Below are 12,557 nucleotides of genomic sequence, written 5' to 3'. Positions count from 1 at the left end.
TTTGCCTAAAATGAGTTTCCCTACCCTGCTCCCTCTCCATTCTGGCCAGTTCCTACTCATTTTTAAAGGCCCAACTTAAATGGTATTGCCTGTGTGAAATGTCCCTGATTTCCTCAGGCTGAGTCAAAGGCGGGTCTTATTTCTGTGTTACTGAGCTTCTTTGTCCACACTATTGTCTTCCCTGTGGACTGAGCTCATCGTGGATAGGAGTTGCATTTTTGTCTACCAGTTGGCCAATTAGCAAATGATTGGTGGGCACCTACTATGTCCCAGGCACCATGCCAGACACTGTAGATATACCCATGAAAAAAATAGATGGAATTACTCCACTCTAGGAGCTTACCATTGAGGTGGGACACTAATAGAAAAAGAGGCAATTACAATGCAATTTAAGTAAAAGCCTGTGGATGAAGAGGGTGGGGAAATGGGTTCTAGACAGAGGGAACAGCATATGTAAGTGTTGGTGGCCAGATAGAACCTGGTGCATTTAAGGAAGAGAAAAAAGCTTGGGACTGCTGGAGGACTCTACTGGAAAGAGACTGGCAAGAGATGGGGACAGGAAGGGAACCAGGGGTCACATTACCCATTACCTCTTTAGCCTTGTAGGGGAAGAAAACTCCATTCTAATAGCAAGGGGGAACATCTTCTAAGGAGGGAAGAGGCATCTCCTCTTTGCACATTGAAATATGACTCCAGCTGGAATTTGAGGAAGAGCTAGGCAGGAGGTGGTATTGGAGGCAGGGGCAGCAGTTAGGAAGGATTTTGTTGAAATAATGGCAGCCTGCTCCAAGGTGAGGACAGCAGGAACGAAGACAAGTGGGCTGGTGGCAAGGTGTCCTGCAGGTGTAATGGGCAATGTTTAGTGGTTTATTGTTGGTTACAGGTGGAGAGTGGAAGTGTTGATGGAGGGGAGGACACAATGGAAGCTTCCAGTCTTCTTTCTTTCTTTCTTTCTTTTTCTTTCTTTCTTTCTTTCCTTCCTTCCTTCCTTCCTTCCTTCCTTTCTTCCAAGAGAGAAGAGAGAAAGAGAGAATGAGAGAGAGAGAGAGAGAGAGAGAGAGAGAGCTGGGGAGAGGGGCAAAGGGAGAGAGAGAAAGAATCTCAAGCAGGCTCAATGCTCAGCATGGAGCCTGACCCTGGGATCATGACCTGAGCTGAAATCAAGAGTTGGATGCTCAACCAACCATGCCACCCAGGCGTCCCTCCTAAGCTCCTTTCTTGAACAATGTTTAATGGAGGTAGTGTTCGTTTCCTAGGGCTACTGTCATAAAGTACCACAAATGGGATGGCTTAGAACAACAGACATTTATTGTCTCACAGTTCTGGAGGTTGGAAGTCTGAAATCAAAGTGTTGGCTGTGCCATGTACCTTCTGAAGGCTCTGTGGAAGGATTTGTTTCAGTCCTCTTTCCTGGCTTCTGGTAGCCGTTGGTGTTCCTTGGCTTATAGATGGTTGTCTGTTCCCTAGGTCTGTTCTCATGGTGTCTTCCTGTGTGTGTATCCAAATTTCCCCTTTTTATAAGGACACCAGTCATATTGGAATAGACCCACTCTACTTCAGTACGACCTCATCTTAATTAGTTACATCTCTAACAACCCTATTTCTAAATAAGGTCACATTATGAGGTACTGGAGATTAGAGCTTCAATATTTGAATTTCAGGGGGGCACATTTCAACCCCATGGAGGGGTGGTATCATCCACTAATGCAAAGAGTTCATGTGGTAAAACCGGTTTGGTGGTAGAGAGATGAAGCCTTGAGCGTGGGGCCCTGTGGAAAACCACAAGGAAGTGTCTAGAAAACTACTTGATATATTGGGTTGGTGCTTAGGAGAGGAGGCGTGTGGGCTGGGCTGGGAGGATAGATCTGAGTCTTCAGCATATAGGGTGGGTAAGATGGTGAACCTTTGGGGAAGGTCAGGCCATGTGGGAAACATGACCAGCTCATCTTTGCATCCCCAGCACCTAGCTGAGGCCCTATTTTGCTCTAAATGTTGAATGAAGATGTATGTGATGAAATAAAAATGTTTCTTCAAGTCTCCATTCATTGGAGATCAGAAGGCTTTGCCCGGGTGATGGCTGGACCTGTTCTGGCTCTGTGACAGGAAGGGAGTGTACTTTGTAGGAATGAGAAACAAACATTCTTAGGTTTCACCTTACATTCTCCTCTAGCCTAATTTAGTAAATGTGTCACAAGCATCCCACCCAGCATTCCCCAGGGAAAGCCAGGAGGTCTGGGTGACGGATCCTAGGGTTGTGGCCATCTCCTGACTTGTAGGAAGGGAGCAAAGGAAAGGTGTATGAGCCTTGCTATGGTTTGCAGCAACATTTACTTCCTTTTCACTTGAAAATCTTCACCTTTGCCATCAGCTCAGCTCTTAATAAACCAAATTGTACTAGAGTTTCCAAATAAAGCCTTTTCTACACCATCTCCTTTCCCCCAAATTGTGAGACTGATGGTAATGTGATCTTGGGGGACTCTGGGACTGAGTGGCTCTCCCACCTGGCTTTGCTGGAGCTGGAGGTGCAGGGGGGCTGTGGGGCACTGTCACCGTCTGCTGGGCGGTTGGTTGATCCAGCCTTCTTTGTGCCCGTTGCCTGGTGACACGCAGAGGCCCCTATCTCAGAACCACACTCTGGCCTGCTATTGGTCCGGTGGTGGCATTTGTTGACAATAGACACTTCCCTGGCCCTGGACTCTGAAAGAGACCTTGGGAGCTTGAGTTTCAGGCCACAGTACTCGTCGAAATGTAGTTCCTTAACCCGTTGTGTGCCCTGCTGGGAAGGTTGAGCTGCAGCCGTGAGGCCAGGGCCAGTGTGCCTGCCGAGTGCCTCGTTCTGGTCGCTGCTTCAGGGTGTGCAGCTGGGCTGGGATTTCTTTGCTGCTCTGCTTCTGTGGCAGGACAGGGTTTTCCTCCCTTCTCACCTCTGCCTGGGTTTTCCTGTACGACAGTTTAAACAAACAGATTTTGTTGGCCTAAAAACATCTGAGCTGAGTTAGGAAGGGCAGTCACCAGTAGCCAGGGAAAGGTTTGTGTTGATGTCGTATGCTGCAGAGTTTGGAAGACTTAAGCCTCTTGCTGGGGTTCCCAGGCACCTGTGGATGAGACCTATACCTTCTGGGGATAGAGGTGGGGCCAGGCAGGGAAAGAGAGGTGAGAAGACTAAGGTGACTATGGAGGAGGTGAAAGGGCAGGAAGCTAGACAGAAAAGGGATTCTGGAAAGCCTCCAAGGTGGACTCTGTTGGATCAATGAGTGAATCCGTGGCCAAAAGGGGTGGTGCCATTTATGGAGGTCAGTTCTCCAGTTGGGTGAGCATCTGGGTGGTGCTGGACCATTCTGGAACTCCCTGGGGGTCTCCCTATCTTTTGCCCCAGGCACCCTTCAGAGAATGGGTCATCTGAGAGGAAGGCTGGAGACAAGCCAGGTCAGAGCAGCTGTGGTGAGGACCAGAGGTTTCCCACTTAAGGGGAGGAGAGTTCTGGCTGTTTCCTCAAAGGGCACAGCTCTGATCTTTTAAACCCAGTCCCACTGGGAGGAATGTAGAGACCGAGCCTGCTGGCAGAACCCCCTCTCCTGCTCCCCACACCTGCATGCCTCTCTGTTGTCCCACCTGTAACAAAACCATTCACCTTCAGGTGGGAAAGCAGAGGACCTTGCAAAGGCCAAGCAAGGCTGTGTGTCAGGCATGAGGGAACACGGGGAAACAGGAGGAAGGAGAAGTCTGTTCTCCCTTCTGTTCACCCGTGTAGCCAACTGCCCAAGTCCGACCTACACTCCAAGAGGAGGCCCCAAGAGGATCTCAGAACAGGAAGTCCTAGGGGTTCCAAGTGGTGTCTCCCAGATTAACTGATCTATGTCTAGCCAGCACTCCAGAGCAAGTAAGGTTTGGAGCTGGACCACAAGTGCCAGGACCCCATGGCTATAGAGATATGTGTCCCAGTGACCTCTGGTCACAGGGATTCCTTCTAAGGCCTGCTGCAGCCCAGGTCCTGGTTGTCTCTGCTGAAGGGCACTGTTGGGATGGTTGCAGTGAAAGGACTCCCCACCACCACCAGGGCTGTGGGTCATGTTTATGCAGCTTCTGTCATTTCCTTAGGTCATCTTTCTGCCAGCAAGTTATTCCCCTGGGTCTGTAGAGAGCCTCTCCCTTCTCTGTGCATCCGAGAACCAGGGGAAAGGAGCTGTTTATGCCCAATGCAGGTGTGATGTGCCTGCTGAGAACACAGTGGTACTTTTCCACCATTAGTGTTTCCTCACCCGTTTGGACTAAGAACCAGCAGGAAATATCTCCTGAATGGCGTACATCTAGGTTTTAGTTCTGGTTTTTGTTTTTAGTTTTCAGAAAGAGCTGACTGGCTCTAATTTAAGCATAATCACCAGCAAACATTTTTGGGGTATTTGCTTTGTTTTTGCTTATAGGCGTTATTGAGAACAGAAGTGTTGGGAAAATAAATATGGCAAGATCCACTCCAATATTGAGAGTGGAAGGCAGGTGGACTTCACACAGCATGAGCCAGTGACCTTGAAATCAATTCTGAGCAAGTTTCTAAAACAAAATTCTTGAGAGAGTGTTATTGGTTTGCTAGGGCTGTTTTAACAAAGTTGTGGGAATTGGATGGCTTCGAGGACTGAAATTTATGGTCTCCTAGTTCTGGAGGCTAGAAGTCTGAGGGCAGGGGTTTGGCAGAGCAGTTGCCTTCTAGGGGTTCTGAGGGAGAATCCGTTCCATGCCTTTCTTCAGCTTCTGATCGTTTGCTGGCCGTCTTCAGCTTTCCTTGAGAAGCATCACCCCTGTCTCTGCCTTTATCTTCACATGGTATTCTCCGTGTGTGTGTGTGTGTGTGTGTGTCCCCAAAGTTCCCCTCTTTATGAGTACTCCCGTTGTACTGGATTAGGGTCCACCCTCTTCTCCTCTACTCACCTTAACTAATGATATCCACAATGATTTCCAAATAAGGTCGCATTCTAAGGCACTGAATTTAGGACTCCAACATGCGAATTTGGGGGCAACACAACCATAACGGAGAGATTTTGAGCATTTGGTACAGCAGTCATCTCTAGCAACATCGGTGCATGTCAGTCTAACTGGATGGCCTCCTCCACAGGGTCAAAGATGAGTAAACCAGATTTACCTGGGGCCAGAACCCAATCGCCCTATGGCCGCACCAAGAAGGATGACCGTCTCCTGCATCATTAAGGTCTGACTTCTCCTTTGTTCTGGGGTCTCTCAAATTCTTAAATGAAACCGTGTGGCAAGGAAATTAACCCCCGACGTGGCTTCGACATCTGGCCTGGTGGGCAAGGAGCTACCATAGTTACTAGTACGGCTGTCATTATAGACCCGGGGAGGGAGTTCTCAGAATCATTTATAATGAAATCTCTGAAGCTTGGAAAATAATCTCCTATCACTTCCCTTGTCATCATACTACTTCCTTTTAATTTTAAAACCTCATTTGCACCTCTTCCCACAGAGTCTGTCTGAATGAAAGCAAATCTCTGTTTTCGCCAGGAATAACAGTGCAAGGGGAGTGTGGGTGGCAGGGCCCTAACGCCCAAGCTTGGGCCTCCATTTCCCGCCATTGTTCCCTGAGTCAGGTTCCCAAACACTCATTTGGGCTGTCCTGGGGGGAGTTTTTCCAGATAAAAATGGCCTGGTTGGCTGCCAGTGATTCAGGCAGGTTCACAGCCCCAAACCTGTTTTATCTCCCATGCTTATCACTTATCATCAGCTGCCAGGAGACAGACAATGGGAGCAAAGAGACATTTTGGCTGAGCCAGGTCTTAGGTAGCCCCAAGGGTTTTAGAGGCCTCCAAACACCAGACTCAGGCAGTCTGACCAGGTCCCTCTGGGTTCCCCTGCTGGAAGCCCTCTCCTGTTAAAGCAGCATGGATTCAGTGAGGTCCCATGGCAATATAGCATTTCCTTGGAACCCATGATGGCAGAAATGGATCTCTCTGTGTACTGATTCCTCCCCTCCTCAGACCTGCTGTTTCAGGAAGCCTAGGACATCAGTGAGAGTTCAAGGGCCCAGGGCAGAAGGAGTTCAAAAGGACCTTTCACAAAGTGTGCAGGTTTTGTTTGTTGGTTTGGTTTTACCCTTGAAAGCTTCACGCCACTTAAAAAATAACCTGGGTGGTAAAATTAGTGAAATCTGAATTTCAAACTCACAACTCTGGATTGAGCTGTCAATCCCCCGTTTTTGATATTGTACTACAGCTATGCAAGTGCACATTTTGTGCAACTTTCTTGTGAGTCTGTAATTATTTTGAAGTAAAAAAAAGTTCCTTAAAAAGCAATCCTTATGGTTCCCCCAAACCCCGTCACTATGCCCTGCGTTTGGAGAGCCACAGAGCTTACTTACCAGCTGAGAGCACAGGATGTAGGCCAGACAGACTTCCATTCAAATGCGGCCTTCACGCCTACAAGCTGTGTGATGTGGGGCAAGTTACTTAATCCTTCTGAGCTTGGTTTCCTTATCTACAAGATAGATCTGAGTGCTTCCCTGATGGCATGAGGGTGGGGACTAAATGAGGTAACACATGGAAAGCACCTAACAGGGTAAGTGGTAAAGCACTTAATAAATGTCCCTTTAAAACAGTAATCCAGGGGCACCTGGGTGGCTCAGTCGGTTAAGCGTCCGACTTCGGCTTAGGTCATGATCTCTCGGTTTGTGACTTCGAGCCCCGTGTCGGGCTTTGTCCTGACAGCTTAGAGACTGGAGTCGGTTTCAGATTCTGTGTCTCTCTCTGTCTCTGCCCCTCCCCCACTTGTTCTCTCTCTCTCTCTCTCTCTCTCTCTCTCTCTCTCAAAAATAAAGATTAAAAAAATAATTAAACATTAATCCATTGGATAGAGGAGCCACGCATGTGTTTTCAGCAAGCTCAGAAAGTCATGTGTGTAGCTGGACGAATTTTTCTAGAGGCCTCAACGGTGAGTCAAGAGGGTTCACACCTGGACATGATTCGAGCACGAGTCAAATGCCTGTGGAAGAATTGTTTGAATTCTGTCCTAATTTTTTTTTCCTATAAATTGTCCAGAGTCCCAAGTTTTCTAATGTGGAACTAGATGAAACAGTTAACATCATAAAATAAGCAACATTCCATTTCCACTGCAAATAGGGTTTGGCCCAAACCTACCAACCAGATGCCTGGGGCTGGGGTGGGGCAGGGAGCGGCAGGGGCTGAACCGTATTAGGCCCTAACTCCTTCCTGAAAGCTCAGGAAGGGACACAAGTGTTTGTGAACAATCCCTCCAGAAAGAGAAGGACCATCTGGTCCAGGAGATGCCTGTTGGCCACCCATCAGCACTTCCTGGAGATTTAAGCCAGCTCTCTGCACACCCTTTCCAGTCTACCTCCTGTCCCAAGCCCTATATTTCAGACATCCTGGTTACCCGCCATTTCTCACAACCCACTGGGGTTTCTCCTACCAGGTTGTCTAGCCACATGGAAAGCTCCTCCACCGGCTCCTTTATTCTCACTCACCCTGGATGGTTCCATCCCACCCATTTTTCAAACCTTCCGCCAAATCCTTACCTTCCTGGAAGCCTTCTCTGCACCACCATTCAGAGGTCCTCCGGCCTCCACTGCACAATCCCAACCCCTGGCTTGCCTGCTTCTCACAGCCTTTACCACATTCATTCAACAAAAACCCACCATGTTCTGTGCACCAAGCCCTCTGTGCTGGGCTCCAGAGACAAGGCGATGGGTAACACGGGAGAAGTGTGCACATGGGTGGGGCTGAGGCGATGGATGTCAAACACACAAATGGGTATATTTGTAAATTGTGTTAAGTGCTGTAAGGGAATAAGAGGGTTATGGAAGAACTGTGATGTGTGCTTGAAGGAGAAAGGCCCTGCTGAGGAATGAACATTTAAAATGAGCAGATGAAATTGTTAGTGACCCAAGTGAGTAGGACGGGTAGGAGTCTTCCATGAAAAACAGTAGATTTGAAGCCCTCGTGGCTGGAGAAGGATGGGGTGTTTGCAAAACTGAAGGGAGGCCGGTGAGGAAGCAGAGGGAGGGAGGGGTACAGTAGGACGTCCAGTCATGAAGGACTGTCAGGTCACGTGTGGTAAGCATTTTGAGAAATTCCCCAAGTGTAATGGAAGCCTTTGAAGGCTTTTACACAAATACATAATGTGGTCTGATATGTAATTCTAAATATTCCTCTGGCTCCAGTCTAAAAACAGAAGCAAGAAGGCAAGAATGGCCAACAAGAGGAGTTGTACCCTCTCCGTGTGAATGATGGTGCTGAATATAGGGATTGTGACCAGAGGAGAGGGCCTAGATAGACTTTGGAGGTCTGGCATTTTATTGGATGTGGAGACTGAGGGAGAAGGAGGTGTTGCAGGTCCCAGATGAAGAGTTTGGGCATCTGGGTGGATAATGGTGCCACCCAATGAGAAGCGCCATGCTGGAAGAAGAGCAGGTTTAGGTGGAATGTCTGAGGTTCAATTTTAGACATGAAATTGCCGGTGGAGATGTCAAGGAGGCAGTTGGATCCATTGATCTTGACTTCAGAAGAGAGGTCAGGGCTGGAGACATACATTTGGAAAGCCATCAACATATAGATCTAAGTCATGTGAGCAAATGAGATGGCCTTGGACCAAGATGTAGAACGGAATGAGACAGGAAGAGGAGAGGAGGAAAAGAAAGGAAGAACAGGATCAAGCTTCAGAGAACCTAATGCTCTACTTTGTATTGGAATAATCTCTGCCTCTTTGATCTTAGTCAAATTTGTATCCTGGCTTTGCTCTTTCAGGGGGTAAGCTGTGAATCTGGAATAACAGCCCTTGGCCGGGCTCTGAGATAACACTGTAAGTATAATACAAATTCATTCAACGAGCTCATTGAACATCTACTGTGTGCCAGGCACTGCGGTAGAAAATGGGAGTAAACCATGAGTAAGACATAGTCTCTGCCCTCAGAGGTCCTGCAGAGCAGTGAGGGGAACAGACAAGAAAAGACACCGACACCTTGACACCTATGCCTATAACAATGAGTGCTCCCTCAGTACCAGGTACGTGCCTGAAGGTGTCCACTTATTATTTCACATAGTACTGAAATTGACCTGGGGAGGCAGGTAATATTATTCTCATTTAATAGACAAAAGAGGTGAGGCTAAGAGAATTTTACTTGCCCAAGATCACACAACTCGGCTGGTGGCAGAATAAAGATGTGGACTTGGCCTTGCCTGGCTCCAGCTGTGATCTGGCTATCCCCTCATGGTTTGTTAGAAACATGTCTTGGTTCTTCTTCCCTGCCTTGCCCCTGCTGCGGAAACTCTTGGTCTGCCTGCTGTACAACGTGGTTCCCCAGGATGCAATCTACCTCCTTCGAACAGGGAGAGCAGAGGCTTTGGCTTGTCACAAGAGCTAGATGTGCTTTAGCGTTTTCAGGGCCCCTGCCCTCAAGGAGCCTACAGTCTAGGAGAAGAGATGTGATGCATACAAATATCCAGGTTATAAGAATGACGAATCTATGAGCTGTTTTATATTTTTAAGACAGTCTCAGCCTGACAACAGACAGTTGTCTCCCCTGACAACACTTTTGCAATCTCCATAATGGATTCTCTACATTGCATTATATTTATATTCTACACTTGTAGTTGTGAAGCCCTTCAAAGCTCTGACTTTGAGATGATCTCACATCTTGTATATTTCTCAAATCTAGCATCCTTATTCCTGGGGCAGATATCACTGCCCTCTTATTTCTTGCCTAGGTTCTCACCACAGCCTTTTTACAGCTCCCTCCCTCAAATCTCTCCATTCTTCACATTGTAGTCAGAGTGATCTCGAACTGCCGATTTTGGGTCGATCCCTTGCTTAAAACCCTCGATGGCACACCACAACCCCCAGGACGAATCCAAGCTTCTAAGCCTGGTATTCCAGACTCTCCTATTATGTCTTGCACATTCTGTGCTTTAGTAACATTCTATGCCCCGGCAAGAGGGGGCTGCTTACAATCTCCTTCTACGCACTCTGCTGTTCCCCAGCTCTGGGCCCATGTCCTTCTGTCCTTCTTAAAAACATGCTTTCTCCCCACCTTCGCCTGAACAACTTCTACTCATTCATCAAGACTGAACCGGGACAGAGATGACATAGGAAACCTTCTTGGACCCACATCTGCCATATCGTATGAAAACTGTCTCCTCATGTGCCGGTTTTCACCACTAGACTGAGTCTCATGAAGACAACTGAGGGTGTCTTCTTCATCTTTGTACCTCCAGCACCTACCACGGTTTCAGGAACATAATAGTCATTCAGTGAGTACTTGTTTAAATGAAATGAATGAGTGAATGATTATAAAGTTCTATGACACATTAAGTGCCAAATGAGTAGTACAGAAAATAAGCATAAGAGAAAGGAGGAAATGGTCACTTCCAGTTGGGAGAGTCCCAGAAAGCTTCACAGATAAGAAGAATTTCTGCTGGACCTTGCAGGATGAGATAACACGTGTGTAGGTGCTGGCCCAATGCCGACCTGCCGTTGGCGTTGAATAAGGGTGAAATGAATCTGATTTGGCTAGGTCGAAAGAGGTGGGGAAGACATCCCATGGGGGCAGGTGGTGGGGGCAAAGGTTTCTAGTTGCAAAACACAAGGCAAGTTTAGGGAACAATCAAGAGACCGGTTTGACTGGAGCAAAAAATTTGCAGCTGGGAAGACCAGTAGGTTTGAAACATAGGTGGGGACAAGCAATGGGCAATGCAGAGATGTCTCATACTTTTGTCCAGAGTGGTCCACATACAAGAGCCATAACGCTTGTCTACACCTGTCCTTCCCATCAAGAAGGTATAAATTTGAACTTGATGAAGCCGGTCTTTGAACAATGCAAGCAAAACATTCAAACATTCAGGGCTGTGATAGGGGCAGAGTGGGTGAGGTTCAGGATTAGGTAATTATTTGGTGTCTCTGTAGCGTGACCTATGGGCCAAAATAACTGACCGGTTTTTATTTTTCTTTGCCTCTCTAGTTTTGCCTGAATCAGAGAGCAGCCAAAGTGACTTGGGAAAAAAAGTTATTTTAAGCAGGAAATGCGGTAGGGAGGAGAATGGGAAATCCTCAAATCACACCAGGAGAGGAAGCCGTCAATGCTGGTTAGGCTGAGAAGAAGGGACCTCCTTGCTTGCCCGACTTGGCTCCTACCTGTGCTCTTGGGCACAACCTACCTGTGAGGTGCTTGGCATCGCGGGATAGTGACATATGGGCATGTGCCGTGGCGGCCACCACTGGCTGTTTGGAGCCAACACCAACAGTATGCCATGTTTGGAGAAGGAAAGCAGAGAATGTATTTGGGAAACACACAGGAGAGCTCTGTCCCCTCACCAACCCCACCTGCATCCTGTGTGTGAGTCAAAGGGGACAGTGAAAAAGAGATTGGAAAGGGAGTTCCAAGCCAGCAGCTAGCCCACATCTGTTTACTGTCTGTGTGGTCTTCACAAGCCACTGAAAGTCTCTAAGACATGGTCTTCTTTCCCTTCTAATGGTTTTTTTTTTTTAACGTTTATTTTTGTTTTTTTAAGTTTATTTATTTTGAGAGCGACGGAGAGGGTGAGTGGGGGAGGGGCAGAGAGAGAAGGGGAGAGAGAGAATCCTAAGCAGGCTCTGCACTGACAGCTGTCGGGGCTCGAACCCACAAACCTGAACTGAAACCAAGGGACAGACACTTAATCGACTGCGCCACCCAAGCAGCCCTCCCTTCTTCTATTGTTCTAATGAGGGAGATCTAAAGGATTTTTTCCAGATCTCAAGTTCTGTGACTCTCCCACGGTTTGGCTCTAAAGACCAGAATCAATAGGATGTGTATAGAGAGAGAAACAGATCTATTATAAGGTATTGGCAATTACAGAGGCTGGCAAGTCCAATATCCGCAGGGTGGGTTGGCAGGCTGGGGATCCTAGGGAGTTGATGTTGCAATTCTAGTCTGAAAGCTGTCCCCTGTAGAACCAGGAAGAGATGATGTTGCGGATGAAGTCTGAAGCAGGCTGCTGGAGTCTTCTCTCTTGCTTGGGGGAGGCCGATCTTTTTGTTGTACTCTGGCCTTCAACTAAATGAGGTCCAACCCCATTAGGGAGAGAAATTTGCTTTTCTCAAGGTCCACCTATTTAAATATTGATCTCATTTAGAAACACTGTCATCGAAACAGCCAGAATAAAATTTGACCAAATATCTGGGCATCCATGGCCCAGCCAAGGTTGCACGTAAATCAAGAATTACCGGGTTATCCAGCCTTAGATTCCTAGGCCAGATGTCACTCATCCTTTGGATGAGAAGAACAAAGGCAAAAGAAATGTAGAGAAAATTACATTTTCCTTACACTTTGCAGCCCTTTGACAAAGATTTGACACAGGCAGAATATGACATTCCCCAAGGAACTCAACTGTCTTAATGTTCATGCTTTGCTAGAGGCAAAAAGCAACCTTAGCTTGACAATAGCCGACCTCCAGGATCCTGAAAGTCTTCTTTAGCTTATGAACATCCTTTTGGAAACTTCCTTTATCTCAAGCCACGGCACTCACCACCACCCCCCCAACATAAAAGTATATAACTAATCC

The 12,557-nt window shown here is 47.4% G+C and overlaps 1 long non-coding RNA gene across 1 annotated transcript; it reads left to right on the top strand.

Moving 5' to 3' along the window:
- Window positions 1-5,119: 5,119 nt before the first annotated feature.
- Window positions 5,120-9,020, top strand: LOC125147200 (uncharacterized). The gene is made up of 3 exons (XR_007145053.1): window positions 5,120-5,200; window positions 8,766-8,820; window positions 8,932-9,020. It is a non-coding gene; the product is annotated as an uncharacterized LOC125147200 (long non-coding RNA).
- The last annotated feature ends 3,537 nt before the right edge of the window (window positions 9,021-12,557 follow it).

Source organism: Prionailurus viverrinus, chromosome D1 (genome assembly GCF_022837055.1).
Source record: "Prionailurus viverrinus isolate Anna chromosome D1, UM_Priviv_1.0, whole genome shotgun sequence".
Classification (NCBI taxonomy): domain Eukaryota; kingdom Metazoa; phylum Chordata; class Mammalia; order Carnivora; family Felidae; genus Prionailurus; species Prionailurus viverrinus.
The sequence above is the reverse complement of the archived record's forward strand: the minus strand, read 5'-3'. Positions and strand labels throughout refer to the sequence as shown.